Source organism: Phaenicophaeus curvirostris, chromosome 6 (genome assembly GCF_032191515.1).
Source record: "Phaenicophaeus curvirostris isolate KB17595 chromosome 6, BPBGC_Pcur_1.0, whole genome shotgun sequence".
Classification (NCBI taxonomy): Eukaryota; Metazoa; Chordata; class Aves; order Cuculiformes; family Cuculidae; genus Phaenicophaeus; species Phaenicophaeus curvirostris.
Genome location: NC_091397.1, coordinates 5,056,723 through 5,069,247, shown reverse-complemented (window position 1 = coordinate 5,069,247; position 12,525 = coordinate 5,056,723). Strand labels below are relative to the sequence as shown.

The window sequence follows — 12,525 nt, the reverse complement described above, 5'->3', positions numbered from 1 at the left end:
ACATGAAGGTGTCTGGGGACATTTGAGACATTTTTGGTATCTCTAGCTGCCCCTCTGACAGGTGAAGGTCTCCCATCCAGCCTCTATCATATCTACCAGCTGCGAAAGGAGAAAAGGGACCACCCTTACCTATGCTGCTTGTTCCTACAGCTCGGATAACTGAGGTTTTGCTCAGGAGGCAACTTTTGAACCTACATCACTTACAGGGGAACCTCCTGAAGCAAATCAAACACAAACCCAATGTATTTGAAAACACTGGGTTGTAACCTAGCAGAGCTGCCTGTTGAGGGGCATGACAGGTGCCTCCTGAGTAGTTTGGACATGTTGCTGCTGCCATGGGACAGATTGTATTTGTCAAGGGCAAGACCCATTTCAGCTTTTCCCATTTGAGCCAATACTGCTCAAAAATCAAGGCCGAGCTTCAAGAGAAAGCACAGCTCACTGTTTTCTGTGTTTTATATTCACATGCTTCATCAGTGCACTCCCCTGATTTGTATTTATCTGCTCATGACAGACTGAACGATTGTACTAAGTTAAAAACAACAACAACTTGATTGACTGCATTTTCTTCTCTGTCTCTGGATGAAAAGGGTGCAGTGATTGTAGGCCACGGGTTCTCCTGTGTTCCTCTGCTCAGCTGTAGGAAACAGCCTACGAGAAGGGATGGTGCCATGGCTGCCTCAACTCAGCACAAAAACTGAGCCACAATAAGATGAAAAATAAAAGAAGCTACTGCATAAAGCCATGGAAGAAGCTCCTTCTGAAGGAGGAAAAGAACAAAGACAGATGATCTCCTGCCAGAAGGTGTGTTTGTTGCTTATGTTATGAGATCATGGAGAAATGTGCTGCACTTGGCATCATAAAGTTCTAAGAAGCAATGGTCCTTCCCCTGAAGAGTCTGCACACTAAGTAAGAGCGCAAAAATTGCTGTTCTAGGCAGGAATATTGGTCCCTCCCAATCTCCTGCAGCCCAGAGCTGCCAGACCATGGCTCCTTGCACAGGCAGTAGAGAGATGTGAGTACCTCTAGGAGTGTTCTGAGCCCCAACACCTCTCTGCTAACTGAGCGAGCATCCACAGTCTGTCAGCTTTCAGTAGCAGGAGTCAGATATGCTTACTCCTTCCTGAACACAGATATGTATGAAGAACTGTGGAAGACTGAGTCTGTGTGGCCTCATGTACCTACCAGGGGCACGTTCGACAACCTTCACCTCCCTTAGGGTCCTCCAGATAGCTTCCAAGCAAGAAGATGAACAGCAAGGAGAAAAAAATAAAAAAAAGGACATTTTTCATCTCAGTTCCCAGAAAGGTAATTGAGACCCACTCGAATTAAAAGCCAGATCCAGGAAGATATTTCTGTGTCTACAGAGGAATTAGAGACTTTTCTAAACAGGGTCCTGATTCACCTACCATGAAGTCCAGGGCTACCAGGAACTGAAACTGAAAACATGATCCTGCTTCAGATCTTTAACCAAAAGACTTTTCCTTTCTTTAAACATGGCATTCAAAAGGTCCTTATCAAAGAAAAACCTTCCCCCAGCTATCTTTTTAACTTATTAGGGTTTTTCCTTCCAAGACCCAAACAGAAACAGCCTGAAAGCAAAGCCTATAAAGATGTTTGTATGCGAAGGAGGATTCAAGAGAGTGAAGTATTTTAGCAAAACCGACCCTGTTCCCTGTGGAAGGCAGCAGGCATCTTGCTCGCCTGCTAAGAGTTCAGGAAACTGGCATCTGGCCAGCTGTGAGACACAGCTGGCTCCCTACTTCTCCCAGTGTCCTGACCTCTCTCATCAGAAAAGTTAACCCAAAGGATGCTGAGATTCTGCTGAATGCAGACAGCCATGCTGGATAAAACCTTCTGAAAGCTGACGATGATCTAGTGATTCCCACCCAAAGAAACTAGTGATTCTTTGACTCAAAATGGGAATCCTGGATCTGCTCCATTTCTGGGGCTCCTTTCTCCTTCTGAAACCTGTTCACTGGTGCTGGTCTCCATTTTTCTGGGAAATGCTGTCCCTCCCTTTTTCTTTAGTCATTAAACTTGCACAAATGAGGCTGGCCGTTTCTTTGGACTTTCCAGCTTTCGGCTGGTGGCCAAGTTAGAAATAATTGGAATATGACTTATGTAATCAGACAGCTCATTTCATTAATGATTTAATGTGGGTTTTTTAATCAGATGACCCCACAATTCAACTCCTGCCCAGATCCAAAATCCACTATTTTTTTAGTGAAAACCTCCCATTTGTGCTGAAACCAGGAAAGGCAGAAACTTTTCCAATTTAAAAACAAATAAAAGGGTTGTTAAGATGCTTAGGATCACTGTGAGGTTTGAACAGAGAAGTATAGGTCAGCTCCTGTCTCCACCAAACCAGTTTTACCCAGTGCTAGGTGAAATGCAAATCAGCAGGAAGCATGACTCACCATCTCTTAGGCAGGAATTCAGCAGAAAAAAAAACCTGGTTATGGGGATGAACATTTGCTTCCTTGTACACAGACACAGTTTTACCTCTGAAGGGGAAAAGAGGCACTAAAGCAGCTGTAGGTCCACTCTTTGCCTCCAGAGTTGTAACATGCAGCTACCCAATTTCCACATCCAGGGCCAGCTACTATTTCCACCATTTCCAGGGACTTTCGCAACCATAGAAAGAGGAGACAAGTTCACACCATGAGTGTGGGCTGAGAGGAAGCCACGACATAGGAAAGACAACTGCTGGCTTGCAGCTGCTCTGCTGGGTCATCCCCACTTGGTTAAGATGCTATAAATTAAACTATAGAGAGTAAATGCTGCTGTTGGTTGAGGGCAGAGGACCTGGAAATGAAATGTCGGTTGGTATCTTGGCTGGTTGTCACAGTAGGAACAACCTGGAGCCTCCAGAGCTAAAAGCAAAGCCTTCCTTAATGCAATCTAGGTGAAAAAGTTGATGGGTGAGGGTCTCTGTTACACCTGCTTCCTCCCTTTCATGTGCTGCCAAAAGCACAGCAACACTCCTGCTTGCTGATTATGATCCCCATCCCCTCTCCAACCAGCACAGTGTAGGAAAAAGCTTTACCTTCAGGAAGGACTAGATGACTAATTAAGTGTCAAGGTCACTCCCAAGACTGGTTAATGAATAACAGTTAGGGTGGAACTGCCAGAAATCACTACTTCATTTTGGTTAACCTGGTAAGTGTTGAGAATGCAGACCTAACAGGACATTTCTTCTGGCAGACTCGGTCTGTTTGGGTGGGGAGGGAAAATAAGAACTCAGAAGGGGGATAGGAGATCATTTCAAACTCCTGAAGTACGTCCTGAATTAAGCCTGATTTGGCTTGTCCGGGGTTTGGCGGCACGCTTGCTCGGCTGTAGTCACGGTAATAAAAAACCCTCAGTGAAATGACTAATGGTCTGTACAGATTTGGGAAAATGGGAAGCAGCTGTGGCTCCAGCCTTTCCAGGCTGAAAGGCCTAATTATTTGCAATACTTGGACTGGCATTGGATGAGGTAAAACAGGGCTGTTGAATTGCTTTCATTGACTTCATTATAGTCGAGTATCTGGGCCCAAGTAGGTGCCATTTTTTGTTTACAGAGAGGATAGCAGTTAACTCTTAATTTGTCCATATGAATGAAATTCAGTGCTGAGTTACCTTGTGTGGCTCCTCAGCTACTGCTTGAGACTGTTGCTTTGAACAGTGACTAATCCTAGTGACTGACTAAGCTGAAAGAGAGGAGATTTAGATTAGATATTAGGAAAAAGTGTTTTCCTGTGAGGGTGCTGAGGCACCGGCACAGGTTGCCCAGAGAAGTCGTGGATACCCCAACCCTGGAGCTGTTCAAGGCCAGGCTGGTTGAGCTTTGATCAACCTGATCCAGTGGGGGGTGTCCCTGCCCATGGCAGGGGCGTTGAAACTGGAAGATCTTGGAGGTCCCTTCCAACTCAAACTATTCTATGATTCTATGACTATCCAGAAGTACAGCACTCAACCAATATAAGCTGTCTTGTATTTTCCCCTTGTAAGAGGAAAAACGCTGACTTTTTTCTCACATGGAATGATAGAGAGGTCCAGCAATGGGGCTCATCTTGTCTCTTGTGTTCTCACACACTCAGTCATGTAATATCCTCCTCCAATTTTTTAGGCAGGAGGGAAAAATTTGCATAGGTGACAGCACCTGTGATATATACATCCATATGTGTATGTGTGTGTTGGTGACAGCTCCTACCCTCTTGTATAATCACAAGAAGGGCTACAATCAGAGAAGTTGAATCGCATTGTCCATGGTGGATGTGCTGGGATGTGGCAGGGAATGGGATGTGTGTTTTGGGAGGTGACAAAAGAGTGAGAAGCATAGCTCAGCTCACCCTCCTCCTCCAGGTCCTGTGAGGTCCAGGCTCAGGAGCTCAGTGTGGTCAGCGTGCCAAGAAGAGGGATATGCACTGACCACAGAGAGCACTTCAGCCTTCTTGGAAAGAGCTGTTGCCTGGCAGCTAAAATTACGTAAAACAGGCCTCAAAATAAGATGCTATTTCTGATCACAGTGGGCAATTAAATATTGGAACAGCTTATTAGGGAAGCTGGCAGGCTCGCCTTTACTTACTGTCTTTGAAATGAGACGGCTAAATGGCTGGAGTGCGCTCTCTCTGGCCTCAGCTGCTTGGGGGTCTGTAACCATGAACCCCTCTTCAGATGCTGCACATTCAGTAAAATGTGCCCTCCCATCGGTTTTGCATTAAAGCAATAACATGGATTGATCCTCATGCTTCACCCAGCCGCATCTACAGGTCAGAAAATATCCCCCTGTCTGCGTTATCAAATCACCTGGGTAGATAATGAAAGGGGTTGAAGGATTTTTTTGGTCTTTTCTTAAGTAGAGATGCCTCAAAACTTGAGATGGGACACTGGACAGGATGAACGAAAATTGTGAATAAGCTTCTTGATCACTTTCTCAGGGTCAGTGGCTCTGGAGTGAAAAAGGGACTTCACTGGGTTCAGATGGGCAGGTTTTCCTTTCCTTCACAAATAGTTGTCAGGGATGATCAGATCATATCTCATTCAAACACCTTCTGCCATCAGGGGCAGCTGGTCTTTTCTATTCTTTGCTTGTGGGGCAAGGGCTGGGATGCTGAAGTCTGTTCAGCACTAACGTGAGTGAAGACTTAAGGGCCTGGAATGAAGAGGAGGATCACTGAGATGATTTTATGTTCTTGATGGCTCCTCTAACTGGAAGTGCTCTGTACCCCAGGAGAGGTCTGATTTCCCTGTTTGGTAAATTCAGAGGACACCCAAACCTAGATCCACCTAGCCAAGTGATTTCTCAGGTTCTGCATGAGCAATAGCCAGCTTGCCCTGTCTGACAGAAGCTGACCAGTCTCTCCAGCAACCCGCTTCTGTGTCTCCTGAATCCTGCAAATTTACTCCATCTCCAACCACCATCCCAGGCATTACCAAGAAGCAGACCTTCTGCTTAGTGTGTCTTCCTATAACCTGTGCCTTCACTCCCTTTCCATTTCTGGCACCTCTGATTCACTTTAAAGCTTACACACACTCTTTCTGAGAAACACACTGGTGCTGTGAGCCCTAACTTTTCATCCTCTTTAAGCCACGTGCAGGTGGGCTTTGCAGTAATTCTCCAGACCTGCCATTGCTACTTACTTAAAAGGAAGGAGCACCAGGAGCTACTAGGTTAGTGGGGAATAACCACCTTCCCAGTTGCATTAGCCCTCAATCTGTATCTCATCTGTCTCTTCAGATTTCTCAGAGGACATCTGATTTATTAGGGCAGGCAACTCTGACTTTGACTAGTCCTTGCAGTTGCCTGATTTCCACCTGCCATAAATTCTAGCTCAACACCTCACTCCATCCAGAAAATTTTGTTCATCTCTCCACACCTCTCTTTATGACTTCCTTTGTCCTGTCTGTTTATCTCACTTCTGGTAGCTTTCCAGCAGTCTGATCTTCAAGCAGATGGTCTCGGGAAACTGATTTGTAGGAGCAGATTTTTTCCCAAACTGCTGCTATTTCTGAATTCTCCCTCTAAAATTTTAACAACTGACTTTTTCTTGGGAACAGGAGAGCTGTATTGTCCCAGCAAACTTCTCAAACATGTAAGAACAATGGACTGACAATTAAATAAGAAAGCCTTAACATCCGCCACAAATCCCACGTCATGCAGTCTGAGTTTCCACATTCATCATGTTGATGTAGAGCCCAGTGCTCAGCAGTGACTGCAGCTGGAAAAGGGAGAGCAAATTGGCTGAACACGGAGGCTGGCAGTCCTTGCCTTAGTGTCCTTTAGAGAACATCAGAGCACCCACACAGCTCTTAACTGACTGTTTGCCCAGGAAGTCCTTCTTCCCGGGATGTCTTTGAGAGCAGCAGGCTCTCCCAGGCAGGTAGAATTGCTGTAGGGTGAGGTTAGCCCCATGAGACGAAGCTTTCAGAAGCAGCAGCTGAGTCTGAGCTGCAGTAACTTCCCCCTGCGATCAGTCTCAGTGCCCCATATGGAACTCTTCTGGAGCAAACCCACCTCTCTCTAAAGATCCACGAGAAAAACAGTGGCACGAGAAGCTATTTAAAGCCTTCGGTCTGCAAGCACCTTGCAGCAGCGTTGCCCCTGGTATAGTGCCAGGTGCATTATTTTCAAATAATAAAATGCAGCTTGGCACATGCCAGCTTTGGAGGTATCCATTTCACCGCTGGCTCCTCATCGTGGGATTATTGAGTCAGTGATGGTACAGAGCCATCCCAAGGGAAAGGCAACCATGTGGTTTGCCAATTCATTGTGAACAAATCTCTCCTTTCTTTCAGCTCTCTCTCCCCTGGTGAAAGGGAGAGATCACTGGCTCAGGATCAGCACTGCGTCTGAAGGCAGGGCTTCGTGCCACAGTGAGGGCAGGAGATGCACATAGAAGGAAAACAAACCTGAAGCCATTTTAATTCCTCTTCCTGTTTTCCAGAGAAGTGGTTCAGGTTAGAAATGTTCTCAGAAATTAACGTCTAATTACTCACCGCCCCCAGGAAAAACGTTATGATCCTCTCCCACACCAGCATTTCAAGGGAGCGTTACTTAACCTGTGACTTCAGGCAAGTTAAACAAAAGCTGAGAGAGCAGTGAGGAGAGCATGTGTGTTTGGTCATGGGTACAAGAGCTTCATGAGCCCTGGGGAGCACCTGCACTTCAAAAGCTTACAGGCGGGGTGTCACAGGTACTCGAAGTACTTAAGGATATGATTTAGTGGTAGGTAGGTATGGTTGGACTTGTGATCTTGGAGGTCTTTTCCAACCTGGTTATTCTATGATTCTATGACAGTTGGAAGCTGAGAAGAGACCCTCAAAAGAAGTGATTTCCCCAGCCCAAACAGAGGAAAGATCACTGCTTCCTACGCAGGGTTAAAAGAGCCTGAAAGAAGGCTAGGGGAGGAGGTTAGATGCTGGGATTCCTTCACTCTCACTTGGTTGTCTTAATTTTAGGTGCTGAAGTCTAAGGAGGACTCTCCCTGCATCTTATCATTGGGTCTAGGGCAGATCTGGTGACTCTCTGCCCAGAGGGATTTAGTGATCTGTAGGGTGGAGAGCCCAGCTTGTCACATTGCGCATCACCACTCTCAGAGCATGGGAGCTTAGTCCTATCCATCATACCCTGAGATCCCCGTTGTCAGATGTGTCAGCAGAAACTGAGCCAAATACCATAAATAAAACAGTTAAACCCAAGCACCAGTGCCTTCCTGTCCCAGCCTTCTCCCAAAACAAGTCTAAGAGCGATAATTTTTGCTACTGCATATAATACTTCTATATTTATTGTAAGAATGTGCATGCATCTATGTGCATACATGTGCAAGATAAAGAGCAAGTTACACCTAGTGCACAGTTTAGCTTGTGCAGTTGAACAAGCCCTTGCTATCAGGACCTTTGTTTGATGGTCATGGAGCAGCGGTGCTGGCCTAGCTCCACTCAGACCAACTGGAGATCCAGTTCCAAGAACACTGGCTTCTTGGTGGAAAGCAGCAAGATTACTAGCAACTATCAAAAGAAAGGGACTGTTCTTATATTGCTCCAGTTCAGACCTGCAAGTGTCACATCAAACTTGGGAAGAGAAACCCCAAACTTCTGGAAAAGCACCGATTTACTATTCAGACTGCAAATTAAATGACATGGATGCAAGTGTGGTTCTCCATAAGTGATTGCATTTCCATCATTGTCCTGACACCTTATTACTCTCTACAACTACCTGAAAGGAGGTTGTAGAGAGGAGGGTGCTGGCCTCTTCTCACAAGTGACAGGGGACAGGACAAGAGGGAATGGCCTCAAGCTCCTCCAGGGGAGGTTTAGGCTGGACATTAGGAAAAAAATTTCATGGAAAGGGTCATTGGGCACTGGAACAGGCTGCCCAGGGAGGGGGTTGAGTCCCCTTCCCTGGAGGTGTTTAAGGCATGGGTGGATGAGGTGCTGAGGGGCATGGTTTAGTGTCTGATAGGAATGGTTGGACTCAATGATCCAGTGGGTCTCTTTCAACCTAGTGATTCTATGATTTTATGATGCAATCCAACCCTGCCAAGGCTGCCACTGCGATGGGGTACTGAGCCAAGGTATGAGTTGGTATGAGGTTTTTGAAACAGTCAGACCTTCACAGTATCTTCTCCCAAGGGAACACCAGCAATGCTTGCCGTTTTGGTACCAGTCACCCATACTGGTATTATCCTCTAGGATTGTGTGAAACCAGAGGGGTGTTCAGCACCACATACATGGTGTGTTTATCGCTGTTGCATCCTACCCTGCAAACCCAGCATGGGCTGTGAGGTCACTCTTAGTCCTCCTATGATTTCGTGGGTCATAGGGGTCACTCAGTCTCCTCACTTTAAGTGATTGCTCCTCAAGGAGTTGACTCACCATAATCCCACCCTCCAGACACCCTGTGGTTGCATCTCCTTCCCAAGACAGCTTCTCATGGCTATTCCCTGTTGAAGTAGGAAAGGGGTCCAGGGAGACAACAGGGCAAATGGAGATGGGGCAGATTACTGGGAATGAGAGGCAGGGGGACATGAGGCAATAAGGAGTCATAACTTTGTCTGTGTGATATCACGTGCAATATGATGGATAGTGTTGGTGCATCATGATTTTGTCAGCTAAACCCTCTGCCTGCCATCTCTGGGGCTCCTACCCACCTGAGCACATCCCTCTGCTGACACGGCACAGCAGAGAGAAAAGCCCTAGAACACAGGGCCATGCATCTGGCATTCACTTGGCATAAAAAGTGAAGCTTAGCCCACACAGGACCATAGGAAGCAAATGCAAGAAGAGTGCGTAATCCCCTCATGGCAGAAATGAAGGCCAGATTTGAGAGAGTAGCACATCAACTGCATAAAGCTAAACAAATAAAACGTCCCTGCAAATATTGAAAGCAGCTTTAGAAAGATCCATTCATCCGGGACTGCCTTTTGCACCCAGAGCTGCCAAAGGGAGTTCTGGCTGAGCACAGGGAAGAGAATCAAGCATCTGAAAGTCTGGGATGAGTGGGATTTGCTCAGATCCAGACAGCTATTTCACAGACAGCAACAAAGGACAGTGATTGAGGCTCTCACACACTCCCAGAGACAAGGTGGGTATCTCAATAGTCTCTATCACCCAAAAAGAATATGATTTCTAGCTGTGCCTGTTTCTTACCCTGTTGCGGTGTTTTTGCAAGAGCAGCTTTAAATAAAGGGCTAGACAGAAACTTATTCTTTCAACCCAGGGCATGGCAACAGGACATTTTTAGGTAGGAGAGGTCAGCTGCTCTGAATAGCTCATTCCACAGGATCTGCCCAGGATGGAGCTCAACCATGCAATTTAGCATCCCCTATGTCCCAAGTCTTTGACGCGGATATAAAGTAATAACAAGTTTCACTGTTATTCTACCCAGCACTGCCTCAGATAAGCATGAATAGGCTCAGATAAAGCTGGAGAACTAATGGTAGGTTTTCTTTTTCAAGCAGAGGTTCCTCAATCAAGGCAACTGGAGAAAATGCACATCATTTGATACTGGAAATTAACATTACGTCTCAGAGGACATTCTGGACTGAAGGATGACAAAGACTTAGTGACAATATTCACCCCTTTCTGCATTCCTAGAATGGATGGAAATACAGTGGAAATGTATAATCATCAAGGCTAAATTATAATTAGGCCAATTTCCAGGGTTGCGTTATGTGGAAAAAGAGAGCATGAGAAGCGAGGTTTTAATGAGTCGTAGGAGCGTGTATCCCCTTGCAACCATACAATCTGTTTCTCTGAGGGGCCAACAGAAGCTGAAGAATATATGTGAATAAACAAAGAGCTGGAGCAGAGATATTTTGAGTATGGTATGTCCACACCGGAGTCCTTCCTTGTGCAGCTGGACATTTCATACATAGAGAGCCCAACCTGTCCATTTGTGCCAGTCCAGAGCAAATTTCAGAAGGCTGCCAACGAGCCCGTTGCCTGTGATGAAGAAGGAATCTTGAGGAGGGGTTGTGGTAGCAAGTGTGCTCCCCAAGGGTGCCTAAAATGCAGCTGGGCCAGGTAGCACAAAGGCTTTTTTTGTGCCCCAAGCTCCCCTTCACTGCACAGAGCATTTCAGGGCTCTGCTTCCAAGTGGGCTACCATGTATTTAGATCTATTAAAATTGGAGGAAGGCTTTTCATCCAGCAGGATGTTCCCGGCACAGAGTAGAGCCCCAGCACCAGCCAGTCGCAGGGCACGTGTCTGAGATGGTCTCATCCCCCACTGGGGATGAATGACTGCAGAGTGAGTGGTGCTGGAGGACCAGGCTGCAGGACAGATCCAGCCTGAAGTCACAGAGTCCATGGTGCATCTCCTCCATGTCACATGTCCCAGATCTTCCCGGGGGGTCCAGAGTAGAAAAATTAACAACCTCCATGCTTAAAGCCCAGAAAACCTTGTGTAGCTCCACAGAAAATATCAGGAGACACTGATAGCATCTCTGGCCATGCAAAAGTAAGGATTTATTGTCTCAACTTAACCAGGAGCCCCAAGACATAGGGGAAGGCATCATTTGCAGCCATGGCATGAAACCTTTGCTCCCAGGTGGGAGACCTTGGCAACTGTTGCCACAAAATCCTGCCTAGGAAATAACGTCATTAGACCTGTGTGTCCACTGGTGGGAAGGGAGCTGGAGGAGGAAAAGGACAGCCTGTTCATGCAGGTAGGAGGAGGAGGGAATGCTCACCTGGTTCTGCTAGGAGGAAGGTGAGGGAAGAAGGTCAGGGCTTTCCTGATCTGCACTGCGCTGGCTGGAGCTCGTCATTGCCTTTCCTTCTACCAAGCATTTCAACCTGTGCAGCAGGAATAGTAAAACCCAGCCGAAAAGGAAGGCTGATTCTCTCTGATTGTCTAATCTCTATTTTACAGACTCTAATCTCCCCATTTAGCGGCAGTGTGTGAAGTGCACCTGCATGATTCACCTGCTTAGTGCTTCTCTGGTGGGGCCAGTTTGCTTCAGCTGTTGTAACATTTGTTTACATCTGCACTAGGGTAGCCTTGAATAAGTGTGAGCCTCCCACAGATGCCAATTCATATCGGCTCTCCTTTGTGTTAAATATTTATCGTCTCAATGGGCACGCCTAAGAAAAATACTGGCAAGTAAGCCTGCAGCTCAACCGCGTTACAACTCAATTTTATCTCAGCGCAATTTGCATCTCAAATGAACAGAATGAGAAAACACATTGTACTTACAGCCCAGCAGTTCAGCCATTAGCAGATCTATCGATTAGACAACAAGACCTAACCATGAGAACTTCCAACAACTTTCTGTCATTGCCTGGACCCATAACTGCCTCGCAAAGGCAACTGAGCTTTAAGCAAATCCCTGTAGCAGCAAAGCATACAACAAACCAGGCCAAAACAAAACACCGTTAATTGCTCGCTGTGTGAAATCAAAGCCGGTCTGTGCAGAGAGCTAAATGAAAAGCACACGTCCTCGGAGCTGATACACAGCCCGGCCGGGTTCTAGGCGAGCTGAGATAGCGGCTTGTCCAACCCCGAATGGTGCTAACTGGGATGGGTTCATGGCTTTCAGTAGACATTCTACCACCAGCTGAGCAACTTTTAAAAAAATATTGAGTCTATTCTGTTTTTTGGTTGTTTCTTACTATCCCACAGAATAAAAGTCATTAAAGCTTTTGGAAATAAAACTAAGAGGGATGCAGGGAAGATTCTTACCGTGCTGGAAGGTGTGTGGTATCCTCTACGATTGTCTTTCTCTGCTGAACCCAGCACCTTCTCTTCTCTTCGGTGAAAGAGTTTCAAGGCACTTTTGTTTGCTGTTCTGCTACCTTGTCAGCTCTGGAACAGCACTGTTCGGTAATTCAATCCTCTACTTAACCGCAGAGACACTCCTACCCGGAGATCACACCCATTCCCAGGCTCACGGAGGGACAAAGAGGGAGCTGGTGTGAGAGAGTTTCAACCAACTCTCTGCATCAAATATCCACCAGCTCTGCGTTCACAGAACAATAATGATTAAGTGCTGCTTTAATTATAAACCTGCTTTGTCCAGATTTAAAAGGGCAGGGG

The 12,525-nt window shown here is 46.3% G+C and overlaps 1 protein-coding gene across 1 annotated transcript in view; it reads right to left on the bottom strand.

The window, feature by feature from the left end:
• The window catches only part of VILL (villin like), a 37,163-nt gene extending 24,638 nt beyond the window's left edge, over nucleotides 1-12,525 (bottom strand). Inside the window, exon 1 of the mRNA XM_069859236.1 lies at nucleotides 12,172-12,525. The gene's annotated coding sequence lies outside the window, so the exon portion shown is untranslated. The remainder of the gene's footprint in view (nucleotides 1-12,171) is intronic.